Source organism: Chrysemys picta, chromosome 12 (assembly GCF_011386835.1).
Source record: "Chrysemys picta bellii isolate R12L10 chromosome 12, ASM1138683v2, whole genome shotgun sequence".
In the NCBI taxonomy this organism is placed as follows: domain Eukaryota; kingdom Metazoa; phylum Chordata; order Testudines; family Emydidae; genus Chrysemys; species Chrysemys picta.
The window spans coordinates 26574650-26587479 of NC_088802.1; the positions used below are offsets into that span (position 1 = coordinate 26574650).

Genomic DNA, 12830 nt, shown 5'->3' on the forward strand with positions numbered 1-12830 from the left:
GCCAACCATCAGCTCAGTGCTAGAGGCCAGATTTCTGGCTTAGATATCCTCTCTGGTTGGCCTGGGAGTTGGAGGTCCCACCGCCCACAAGGCGCCACTGATTGTCTCACACTCCTGGTTGGGCCTAAGTAGAGATCTAGATTGAGACTGATTGGCAGAGGCGAGCACGGGGAAGCTGCAAAATGGGTCATGAGGGCTGGCTCACCCCAGGAATAAAAATGAATACACATGGCAATTTTGGGGGACATCGGGGGCTGTGATTTATAGACCCATCTCAGCACTGACTGAGAGGAGGTGCTACCACCAGAAATCATGCCTGTGCCCCACAGCCCATGATTGGGGACTGGACCTATGTCACGCCCCTCTTAGTGTCCCCCCCCCCAACCAATCTTCACTAATGGGTGTGAACAGAGGTTTACAGGGGTGTGTGAAAATTTACCAGGTGGGTGTGAAAAGTTTGGAAGGGGTGTGAAAAAAATGCACAGGGATGTGAAAGATTTTGACAGTGTGGGTCCTCCTAAATGACTTGTGGAGATCTGTCAGCTGCAGCTCTTCAGGGCAGCATATAGTTCCTGGCAGCCTAGCTATCCGGCCCCTGTTTAGGAGGAGATCCTTTTGCTGAGACCAGGCCTTCTTGAATGCCAAGTATCTCCAAGGATTCCTGCTCTGGTGAGCTCCTCTTCTCAGAAGCTTCTTTTCTGCTTGGGAGTCCCTCACTGATTAAGCTCAGGGAACCTTTTTATTAGGGCCAGGTGCTCTTGTACCACGTAACCATGACAAGTAGCTTTGGAAAAGAATTTTTTATCATTAATGTTCATTTGGGGGGCGTTATTCTACATAACTGAAAGCTTAGGTTTCCTCAGAGGTTGGTAGATAATGTTCTCCCCCAGAGAATGCCATCTCTTATATGGCAGCCTCTATCTCCTACTGTTCTCAGTGGGAGTGTGGCTATGGGATCCTCTTAGCAAAGCCTGCTGTCTCCAAACCACCAGCACCTTCTCTTATTGCCAAGGGGCATGAAGACAAGCTGCCCTTGGGGAAGATGGTGGCTCCTTATAGGCTGTTTGCAGTATTAACCATCCCAAGTGTTTGACATTCATGAGTTAGAACCCAAAATCAAGAAACTGCCTTTAAGATAGTATAAATTGTGTCTGTGTGTCTATGTGTGTGTATGCACCTTGTGATTTACGAGCTTTCAGGGTGAAGCTGCTGGCACCCAATCGGTGTGACAGCATCCCTTGTGCAAAATTTAAATGCACATGGAAACTTGTAAACTTCCCTGTAGGGTGGGGAAAGGGGACTTACTTCTCCTAACTCCAGAGGCATGGCTACACTTGCAGATGTAGAGCGCTTTGAGTTAAACCAGCCTTCGGAGAGCGCAGTAGAGAAAGTGCTGCAGTCTGTCCACACTGACAGCTGCAAGTGCACTGGCGTGGCCACCTTTGCAGCACTTGCAGCGGCATTGGGAGCGGTGCATTATGGGCAGCTATCCCACAGAGCACCTTTTCCCATTCTGGCACTGGGGCTTGTGGGAAGAGAGTGGGGGGTGAAGGGCATTCTGCGTCCTGTCCCAATGCCCCATGATGCATCGGTTCGCATCCCAGCAATCCCTCTGCTTCCATCCACATTTGGTGCCATCTTTCAACGTTTTTTGTGCTGCGCGCTCTGTCTTCCCTTTCGGTCTGTGGGAATGGAGCCCGAACTGCTGAGGAATATGCTGATGAGTCTCGCCAGCACGTCACGTTTGGCAGTTGAGTTACTCCTTAAGATCCAAACTGACAGTGAGGAGTCCGACGATGATATTGACTCAAGTAATGCATACAACATGAGATTGCTTGTGGCATTCACAGACATGCTCAGCACCGTGGAACGCCACTTTTGGGCTTGGGAAACAAGCACTGAGTGGTGGGATCACATCGTCATGCAAGTCTGGGATGACGAGCAGTGGCTGCAGAACTTTCAGATGAGAAAAGCCACTTTCATGGGACTGTGTGCTGAGCTTGCCCTCACCCTGCGGCACAAGGACACGAGATTGAGAGCTGCCCTGACAGTGCAGAAGCAGGTGGCTATTGCAATCTGGAAGCTGGCAACTCCAGACAGCTATCGATCGGTCGCTAACCAGTCTGGAGTGGGAAAGTCAACCGTAGGAATCCTGTTGATGCAAGTTTGTAGGGCCATTAATCGCATCCTGCTCAGAAGAACCGTGACTTTTGGTAACGTGCAAGACATTGTGGCTGGCTTTGCACAAATGGGTTTCCCTAACTGCGGAGGGGCGATAGATAGGACGCATATTCCAATTCTGGCACCAGACCACCTAGCCTCCGAGTACATTAATCGGAGGGGGTATTTCTCTATGGTTCTCCAGGCGCTTGTGGATCACTGTGGACATTTCATTGACATTAACCCAGGCTGGCCTGGAAAGGTGCATGACACAAGCATCTTTTGGAACACTGGCCTGTTCAGGAAGCTGCAAGCTGGGGCTTTTTTCCTAGACCAGAAGCTCACCGTAGGGGAAGTCGAAATGCCCATTGTGATCCTTGGAGACCCCACTTACCCTTTAATGCCGTGGCTCATGAAACCCTACACAGGGTTGGCTTTAGGCCGATTCAGGCGATTCCCTGAATCGGGCCCCGCGCCTAAGAGGGCCCAGCGCCCTTGCCGCCACCGGTACGCCATACCGGGGCGGCTGGCTTCCCCAGGGGGCAATTTAAAGGGCCTGGGGCTCCCAGCAGGGGCTGGAGCCCAAGGCCCTTTAAATTGCCACCAGAGCCCCACTTCTGGAGCCCTGGGGTAGGGCTGCAGGGCTCTGGGGGCTATTTAAAAAGTCCAGGGCTCCCCTTGCTTCTACCGCCCCAGCCCTTTAAATAGCCGCTGGAGCCCCACCAGTTCCCCAGCGTTCCCTCGGCTATTTAAAGGGCCGGAGTGGTAGAAGCAGGGGAGCCCCGGGCCCTTTAAATAGCCCCCAGAGCCCTGGGGTAGCGGAGGGCTCCGGCGGCTATTTAAAGGGCCGGGGCTCCAGCTGCCTCTGCTGCCCCGGTCCTTTAAATAGCTGCCAGAGCCCCACCACTCAGTGGTGTAGCCAGCTTCTCAGTGCAGGGGGAGCAAACATAAAAAAGGTGCCCCCCTTGGCTCCTCCTCTGGCCATGCCCCCCCTTGGCTCCTCCTCTGGCCGCTCCGCACCCCCCGCTGGCTCCTCTGGCCTTGCGGCGTCCCAACCCCTTGGCTCCTCCAGCCACGCTGCGGCCATGCTGCGCCCCCCTTCGGAGGGGCTCGGTGCGGGGGGCCGGGCACGGGGGAAGGGGTGGCGGGCGGGTGCTGCTCGCTTCTTCTGGGGGCTGGAGGGAGCGGAGCAGTGGGGTGGGCAGCAGCTGGCGGGCAGATCCCCTCTCCCCGGCAGCTTCCTGGTTCCCTCGGCCTGGGCATCCCAGCATTTTTTCAAAAGCGGAGCCCGCCGGGCCGCCGCTGGGCTCCTGCAGGCAATGGGGTGGGGGAGCACGGCCGGAGGAGCGAAGCGGCCAGGCTCCTCGGTCATCGCGCCCCATGCTCAGCGCAGCCACCTCCTGCGCCGGCTCCGGGCTTGGCGGCTGAGCACTCCACAGCTGGCAGGCAGATCCCCTCTCCCCAGCAGCTTCCTGCTTCCCTTGGCCCGGAAGCAGGAAGCTGCCGGGGAGAGGGGATCTGCCCGCCAGCTGTGGAGTGTTGGCTCAGGAGGCAGCCGCGGCGGCTATGTTGGGGCCCCGCTGAACGTGGGGCACGATGGCCGAGGAGCCAGCCCCTTCGCTCCTCTGGCCGCGCCCCCCCCCCCCCCCACCAATGGCTCCTCCGGAGTCCAACCATGCTGCCCCCCCACTTGCCTGCAGGACCCCAGCGGCATCCCGGCAGGCGCCGCTTTTGAAAAATGTACTGAGGGGAAACGGCTGCTTCCCCTGAACCCCCCTAGCTACGCTACTGCCACCGCTTCCCCAGGGCTCCCTCAGCTATTTAAAGAGCCAGGGCAGTAGAAGCAGGGGACCCCCAGCCCGTTAAATAGCTGCCGGAACCCCGCTGCTTCCCCAGGGCTCCAGCAGCTATTTAAAGGGCCAGAGCAGTAGAAGCAGGGGAGCCACTGCCCTGCCCGCAGCCAGCCCCTACTGCACCCCCTGCCCGCAGCCAGCCCCTGTCTCCAGCCAGCCCTGCTGCAGCCCCTGCACTGCTTCCAGCCCCGCACCCCCTGCCCTGCCCGCACCAGCCCCTGTCTCCAGCCAGCCCCGCACCCCCTGCCCTGCCTGCAGCCAGCCCCGCACCCCCTGCCCTGCCTGCAGCCAGCCCGTCTCCAGCCAGCCCCACACCCCCTGCCCACACCAGCCCGTCTCCAGCCAGCCCCGCACCCCCTGCCCTGCCCGCAGCCAGCCTGTCTCCAGCCAGCCCAATACTCCCTGCCCTGCTCGCAGACAGCCCTGCACTCCTTGCCCTGCCTCCAGCCAGACCCTACCTCCAGTCAGCCCCTGCCCTGCCTCCAGCCAGCAATGTATGTAATACATAATTTTGTTATTATTTATATAGTTATGGAAATTAAATAATACATGGAAAAAATGAAAGGGGTTTTTTTACGTGGTTTTTTTTTTTTTTAGTCATCCCTGCCGGGGCCCCGCCGAAAATGTTCAATAACAGGACTGTGGAGTGTGCTTTTCGCTGTTTAAAGGGCCGCAGGCGCTTTCTGTATGGGAAGCTGGACCTGGCCGATGACAGCATCCCCGCGGTTATATCCGTGTGCTGTACCCTCCATAACATTTGTGAAGGGAAGGGTGAAAGCCTCACTCAGGCATGGACCTCATGGACCATAAACCCCTGGAGGCTGAATTTGCACAGCCAGAGAGCAGGGCTATTAAAGGGGCCCAGCATGGGGCTGCAAGGATTAGGGATGCCTTGAGGGAGCAATTTGAAGCTGTAATGTCTGGTGCCCTGCACGGGAGTGAAGTGCAGTGGTTACAATGTTAGTAGGAATCTCTGTTTGCTATGCTGATTTGCAGTGCCTGTTGCTTTCCTGGGCTAAGGTATCTTTTCCTTTATGCAATAATAAAGAATGTTTTCAAAGCCAAAAAATCCAATTGTTGAAAAGAAAATTCATTTATTGAAAAGAAACACAACTGCTTGGGAAACAGAAAGGGCAAGAGGTTGGGGTGGGGATCGGTACAATCACAGATTTGCATAGGTTCTGTTATCATACTCAGCATTCCTGTCTGGAGTGCTGTGCAATGAGTGCTGCACTTCAGGATGGCGATACTGCATGGTGATGGGGATTGAGTGCAGTGGGTAAAAGGGTCGTAGTTTTCAGGGCTGGGTGGTGAAGCTACAGGTGTTGGAGGCAGCTGGTGGCAATAAGAACCCGGATGTTGGGGAAAGTGGGTTGGAGGTGACATGGGGGCACAAGGGAAAGAGTTTTGGGACAAGGGCTGCAGGGGGGGGAGCACAGTAGTGCTCTGTCTGCATGGCTATGAGAACCTGGATAGAGTCCGCTTGGCGCTCCGTGATGCTTATCAGCTGATCCGTGCTTTGCTGCCAGAGCTCCGCGCTTTTGTGCCAGCGATCTGCATTCTGCTGGTGGATCCTCCTCTCACTCTCCCGCTACTCCTGCGCTTTTAGATTCTCATTAAGTGACTGCTGCATTACTTCATGCAGCATGTCCTCTTTGCTTCTATGTGGCCTCTTCCTGATTCTTTGCAATCTCTCGGCCAGTGATAACATGGACGGCTGAGATCTTAAGGTTGCATCTGTAAAGGCAAAATGCAACACTTAACAGAGGCAGCATTGTTCACACCAGATAGAGCAATGATTCCCCTGTACTTAAGGAGGGCAAGCACAGTCTACACAGTAGCATAATTTGCCCATCCCAAAGCAAGCGCACATAACCCACAGGAGCCCCAAAATGGTGAGTAAGCACAGGCTCAAGGGGGACTGATTGTTTCACGGCTGTACTGTCCTCTGGGTTTCTATGCCTTGGGGAGAGCCAACAGCTGCAGGGGCCCTATACTGAATACTCTCCCCACATTTTCCACGGGAGTTCGTCCTGGAAGATATCTCGCTGCTGAGGGTGACCTAGGAAGCAAGGGAGGGTCTTCTACTGCAATGTGGCTTCCGCCCTGGCCCCTATGCAGCTTGCCTGTGTGCAGCAATGGTCCCCCCACCCCTCACAGCCCAGTGGCGCGGACATGTTAGCCTGACTGGGACAAGGACCACGATGGCTCGCCCAAGAAACCTGCACAAGCTCATTGCCCAAGTTCTGGCTGAGACCTTTGAAGAGATCACTGATGCCGAGTACCACAATGTGAGAGAGCACATCAGTGCCCTTTTCCGCATTTAGGCATGCATGCAGCCCTAACCCTCCTCGCCCCAAGAGCCCGCACAGAATAACTTCCTTCCAAAAATAAAAGCCGCTTACCAGGAACCTCCTCTGGTGTTTGTCCTTCCCCAAGCACCAGCCACCATGACTGGCTACCTTCCTCCTGGCTTGAGAACAGCTCCTGGCTGCATGCATCTAGGGATGCCGGGGTGACTTCCTCCTCCTCAGCACCCTCACTCCCACTTTGCTCCTCCTCCTGCCTTGTTGAACTGGGCTCTGAAGTGTCCAGTGGTGGTACTCAGAATGGAGGTGGGGTCGTCCCCAAGTATCGCGTCCCGCTCTTTGTAGAAACAGCACATCACGGGGGCAGCACCGGAGCAGTGGTTTGCCTCGCGGGCTTTGCGGTAGGCATTCTGAAGCTTCTTCACTTTAACCCTGCACTGCAGTATGTCCCAGTCATGGTCCCTTTCCATCATGTCCCTTGATATCTACCTGAAGGTATCGTTATTCCTACGGCTGGAGCGCAGCTGGGACTGGACAGCTTCCTCCCCCAAACACTGATGAGGTCCAGCACCTCACCATTGCTCCATACTGGGGATCGCCTGGCCAGGGCCGGATTAACCTTTTGTGGGCCTGGCGCCAAACATATTTGTGGGCCCCCATGGAGGCAATGGAGCATGGCGTGGGGAGGTCAGTCCCCGGAGCAAGGGGCCAGCCAGAGACAATGGGGCATGGCATGGCAGGGGCGGCCCTACTCCGCCCAATGCGAGGGCACTATTTACAAACCGGCAGCTGCCAGACGCACAGTGGCCTGCCCGGCCTTGTGCTGCTAGCATGCCCCTTCCCCTTGGAGGCAGGCCCGTTCCACACCACACAGCCCCCCCCCCCAACTCCCTATGGCCAGAGGCCCCCAGATCCACTATGCCCAGCGCCCCCCAGACCCACCCACAAATGCACAATGCCCTGCACAACACCACCCCTGCCCACAGCCCCACCACAAGTGCCCAGCACCCCACACAGAACCCCCACTCCCTAGTGCCCAACACACACAGATCCTCCCCACCCCTTCACAGCCCAGCACCCCCCCACACACCCCACAGACCCACTCCCCCAAGCCCTGCCTCCCGGCTGCACTCACCAGCCCTGCTGGGAGGCGACTGTGTCTGCCGGGCTGAACCAGCAGCGCACCCAAGGCTGGTCCCAGGGCCAGGAATCGCTCCATTCCCTCGGGAGTGGTGCGATCAGCCAGGCCAGGACCTGCCCCAGCCGGGCTCTCTCAAGATGCACTTGCCTGGAGGGGCCCTGCCAAGTCCTTCTCCACACTGTCCCCCCCACACACACACCTGGCTGAGACTGGCCAGGCTTCTGCACCAGTCCCAGGTGGCTCAGCTCCCAGGAGACAGGCAGGGCCCCACATGTGGTGACTGTGGAGCTGCCCGGAGCTGGAGGTGCACTGGGGTCCGGCCAGGGGGCTGAGAGGAGCAGGGGGTGGGGACAGGGGGTGGAGAGGAGCCCTCGGCCAGCCGGCGGGCAGGCTGAGAGAAGCAAGTGGTGGGCAGGGGGAGCCAGCAGGCTCTCAGGGCGTAGTGCAAGCGGAGAAGGCCAGGGCCCCTTCTGACCATGGGCCCAGCCCCATGGAACCACTGGAGTCATTGTAAATCTGGCACTGCGCCTTGCGCGTGGAGACATGGTCACCTGGAAAGATTCACTGAGAGCACTCCACGCCTGGCTGAGCAAACAGGAAGGGGATTTTCAAAATTGCCAGAGAATGTAAAGGGCGGGACGGGTCTGACGGTTGGTCACCTAGAGCAGTAGAGTTCAAACTGATGACCAGAGTGGCTAGAACAGGCATTGTGGGACACTTCTGGAGGCCTATCAGAGCGCATTAACAGACCAGGGTATCCACACTGGCACCGCGGCGCTCCAGCGGGGGTGCATCAAACATTATTCCACTCGCCGAGGTGAACTACCAGGAGCACTCTAGCCGTGGAGTCTGGGGGCTGTACATGCCTTGCCAGTGTGGCTGCGTTGTGAGTTAGAGCGCACTGGGCTGCTTTCATGCGCTCTAACTCGCAAGTGTAGCCATGCCCCAGGGGTTGAGGAGCTGCCTTCCTACCCCTTCCATCTCATAAGAACATAAAAACGGCCACACTGGGTCAGACCAAAGGTCCACCTAGCCCAGTGTCCTGTCTTCTGACAGTGTCCAATGCCAGGTGCCCCCGAGGGAATGAACAGAACAGGTGACCACCAGGTGATCCATCCCCTGTCGCATATTCCCAGCTTCTGGCAAACATCTCCCTCTGCTATCATTGTTGTGTCATTCCTCCCTTTCCTGTATGGCATCCTACCCCACTCCATCTCCTCCACTCACATTCTCCCTCTCCACTTCCCCAGCCTCCTGTCCACATATTAACCCCTCTCTTTCCTTCACACACTTTCTCCTCACCATTTTTGTCTCCCACCTCTACTCCTGCACTCAGTTTCCTCCCGCTCCCCACATCCCTGTCTCATAGATCTCTGTGCTGACCCCTAACCATAGACCGACCATCGTCTTCACTGATCAACAGCCTGGGTTCAGACTCATTGACTGAACAACAGGAGTCGGCCAAACTATTTATTGGGGGGCAGCTTCCTAGGGACTGGCAGGCATTTTCTGAGAGAGCAGCATGGATTCAGGCCCACAGAAAGTAACAGGGGGATGGGGACTGCTTTGGCTGAGGGAGAATTTGCAAGGCAGATGCTGGTGATCACAGGACAACGAGAAAATTTTAACAGAACAACGAGAAAAGTTTAAAGAAACCCAAATATCATGAGTTTTGCAATAAAATCCCCAGAGCTGCCAACTCCTCAGCTGCTTTTCCCCTCCGAACTTCTGGCACCTCCCCCAGCACCCACCCTGATGAGCTAGACACAAAACCATCTTGCCTAGAGGGGGATGTGCAAGGTGGGTTCCTCCCACCAACACTTTCCAGGGAGTGGATGGGTGGGGGCCCCACCCACACCTGCTGGGAGCACAATGATGGGCGGGGGCACCGGGAGGGCTGTGGCTATTGCTAAGGGGGGGGGGGCAACTTGTGTGTTCTCTGTCTGTATTTGTTCATGCATGGGGGGGAGGTGGGGTCTCTGGGATTCCTGGGGCAGATGCTGCTGTTGCTGATGCTGCTGCCTCCATTGTGATCTGGGAGCCTGATGTGCAGCTGCTGCTCCCCCAGTGGGCTCTGTGCTGGGAGATGGGAACTTTCTGCGGTGGCTGGAATCAGCTCCTGGGGCAGCCCCGGGCTCTGCCGACACCAGCCCCTGAGCCGGAGCCTGCAGGTGAGGGGAGAGACCCGGGGGAAAGGGCTGGGGCCGGGCAGGAAAGTGACTCTGCACCAACGACCCCTCCCCGCCCCAGCTCTGCTCCCGGGGGGGCGGGGGTCTGCGAGTCCCAGAGATGCTGCCCTCCCTGATCCCCCGCCAGGCTCTGCTCCCCTGAGCGCCTGCAGGAGCCGAGCCAGCTCCGGGAGAGCGAACGCCCCGGGCCGGGCCAGGGACCGAGTCTCCCAGCCCGAGGGGGCAGGAGGGAGACAGGGGCAGAGACTGGCAGGGGCAGCAGGAGCAATCAGTGAGGAGGGAGGTCCCGACTTCCAGCCCTGCCCAGCCCCCTTCCCTGCAGCCCCCCGGCGCAGGTTGACTTTCCTGGGACAAAGTGAGGAGCAGGGAGAGGAAAAGCCAGTTCCTGCCTCTGCCTGGTCCCCGTGCTGCTGGGGGGATGCGCTGCCCTGGGGAAGGGGGGTCCCCCAGAGCGGCTCCTTTCGTTCTGCGCTTGGCTAAGAGGCTCTGTGACTGGGAAGGGGGGTACCAATGTCTGGGTGGGTTTGGTCCCGGTAGGAGGGGCGGATCTGCACTGAAATAGAGTGCCCCGGGGTTTTCCCAGCATCACAGCGTTTAGAACTAGTCTCTCTGCGCCAGGGAAATCGGGGTGTGAAATAGACCAAAGTCTTCTGAAACCTCCATCACCTTTCTTGCCCTGACAGGCAGCAGAATAAGGACCACGTTTCACTCCAGATCGTCCCATCCTCCCAGGGGACAGGCCAGGGAAATGGCTGTGATGGAGCCAGCTCAGGTGGGGATTTTCAGAGAGCTGCTGGTGGGTTTGTGTGTGAGAGAGAATTCCTGCACCCTGTGCCTGGGGGTGAGGCTGTTCTCATGACTGAGCTGGGGCGTACTGCTGCCCGCGCTGGTCCTGAGTGGAGGATGCTGTTTCAGGTGCCAGACGCTTTCGAGGAGGTGACTGTCTGTGCCACGGAGGAGCAGTGGGCTGTGCTGGACCCTGCTCAGAGAACCCTCTTCAGGGATGCCATGCCAAAGCATTGCAGGACAGTGCTCACAACGGGTAAGGATTCCTTGCCACTTGGTTAGGAGAACTGGTGGGGGTCTCTGAAGGGCCCTGGGTGCTCTACTGGTGCAGTAGATATCAGAGGGATCAGACATTTCCAGAGCCCATGTTTGCCAGAAGCTGGGAATGGGCGACACAGTTTGGATCACCTATGATTGTCCTGTTCTGTTCATTCCCTCTGGGGCACCTGGCATTGGCCACTGTTGGGATACTGAGCTAGGTGTACCTTTGATCTGACCCAGTATGGCCGTTCTTATGTTCTTAATAGAGACCATCCCCTGCTCACTCACTCCCATGCGATAAATAAGGGGTAGGGAAGAAAATCCCCATCCCATCCGTCTCCCTGAGCCAAGGCAGGGCTGTTCCCTGTGGTGCATTTCCTAGTGCTTTGGCCAGTCCTTGTTTCAAAGATTCTGAGTGATGGGGCTCCCACCCCTACCTTGGGGAGACCGTTCCCGCTCCCACACTGGCGCACTGCCAGATTTCTCCAGGTAACTGTGCACACTCCCTTTCTATTCCCATACAAAACCCTGGAGCTAAGTTTGAGAGGTCAGAACAGTAATTTAGGGTCAGATAAGTCACAGGGATGCTGTAATTCTCCCATAGCTGAGTGTTACAAGCCCAGGAAATTCAGAATTAGTGTGACACTCAAAAGAATTATAAATGCTTTCAGCTCTGAAACACACAATTAGGACACCCAGATGGCTTTAACTCCACCCTGCAGTGAGACCGCACAATAACCATACCTCTTTTCATCAGTAGAGCACAAAGGGCTTTACAAAGGAGGGCAATATCATTATACCCACTGCACAGGTGGGGAAACCGAGGCACGGAACCATGACGTGACTTGGCCACAATCACCCAGCAGCAAAGCTCTATCTGGAGCGTGACAGGCTAGTGCTCTACCCACTAGATCACACTTAAAGCATTTTTAGGTTTGTTGTCCCAGATCAGATTCAATTGATTTTGAAAGACACATTTGATTTTGCTCCTCCTTCCCCTCATGGCATCATCACAGGGATGAGTTAAGGTGGTTTGGGGACATAAGAACGTCCACACTGGGTCAGACCAAAGGTCCATGTAGCCCAGTATCCTGTCTTCTGACAGTGGCCAATGCCAGGTACGCCAGAGGGAATGAACAGAACAGGTAATCACCAAGTGATTCATCCCCTGTTGCCCATTCCCAGCTTCTGGAAAACAGAGGCTAGGGACACCATCCCTGCCAATAGCCATTGATGGACCTATCCTCCAGGAACTTGTCTCGTTCTTTTTTTAACCTTGTTATAGTCTTGGTCTTCACAACATCCTCTGGCAAAGAGTTCCACAGGTTGACTATGCGTTGTGTGAAGAAATACTTCCTTTTGTTTGTTTTAAACCTGCTGCTTATTAATTTCATTTGGTGACCCCGAGTTCTTGTATTATGAGAAGGAGTAAATAAAACTTCCTTATTTACTTTCTCCACACCAGTCATGATTTTATAGACCTCTATCATATCCCCCCTTAGTTGTCTCTTTTCCAAGCTTAAAAGTCCCAATCTTATTAATCTCTAATCATATGGCAGCTGTTCCATACCCCTACTCATTTTTGTTGCTCTTTTCTGAACCTTTTCCAATTCCAATATATCTTTTTTGAGATTGGGCAACCACATCTGCAGGCAGTAATCAAGATGTGGGTGTGCCGTGGAATTATATACAGGCAATATGATATTTTCTGTCTTATTATCAACGCCTTTCTTAATGATTCCCAACATCCTGTTAGCTATTTCATGCCTTAACATGTTAGGATTTTTGTTGTGTTTTTTTAGGTTATTTAACTCTGAATGTCCTGGTCTTAAAATACTTGATTTGAGATCATTACAGTCTCCATGTAATGTATAATTACCCTATATTATTGATGTGTAATCTCAATTTCTATCCCAGTTCTTAACATTAGAAATTCCCAAGCAAAACATGTATTTGTTTATTTAAATTAAAAATGGCATGCATGAACAGTAAGCAAGAAGCCAAAGGAGAATGTTACCATGGACTATTTCTCATTGCTTGAAGAAACATGGGATCAACAGCAAATCTTTTATTTTTATTTTAACATTTAGAGCTAGACATAGCTGCCAAGTTTGTACCACTCCATGTGTGA

At 55.2% G+C, this 12830-nt stretch overlaps 1 long non-coding RNA gene across 1 annotated transcript; it reads left to right on the top strand.

Annotated features, from left to right (window-relative positions):
- The first annotated feature begins 9483 nt into the window (after nucleotides 1-9483).
- Nucleotides 9484-10695, top strand: LOC122173466 (uncharacterized). The gene is made up of 3 exons (XR_006173924.1): nucleotides 9484-9634; nucleotides 10336-10424; nucleotides 10568-10695. It is a non-coding gene; the product is annotated as an uncharacterized LOC122173466 (long non-coding RNA).
- The last annotated feature ends 2135 nt before the right edge of the window (nucleotides 10696-12830 follow it).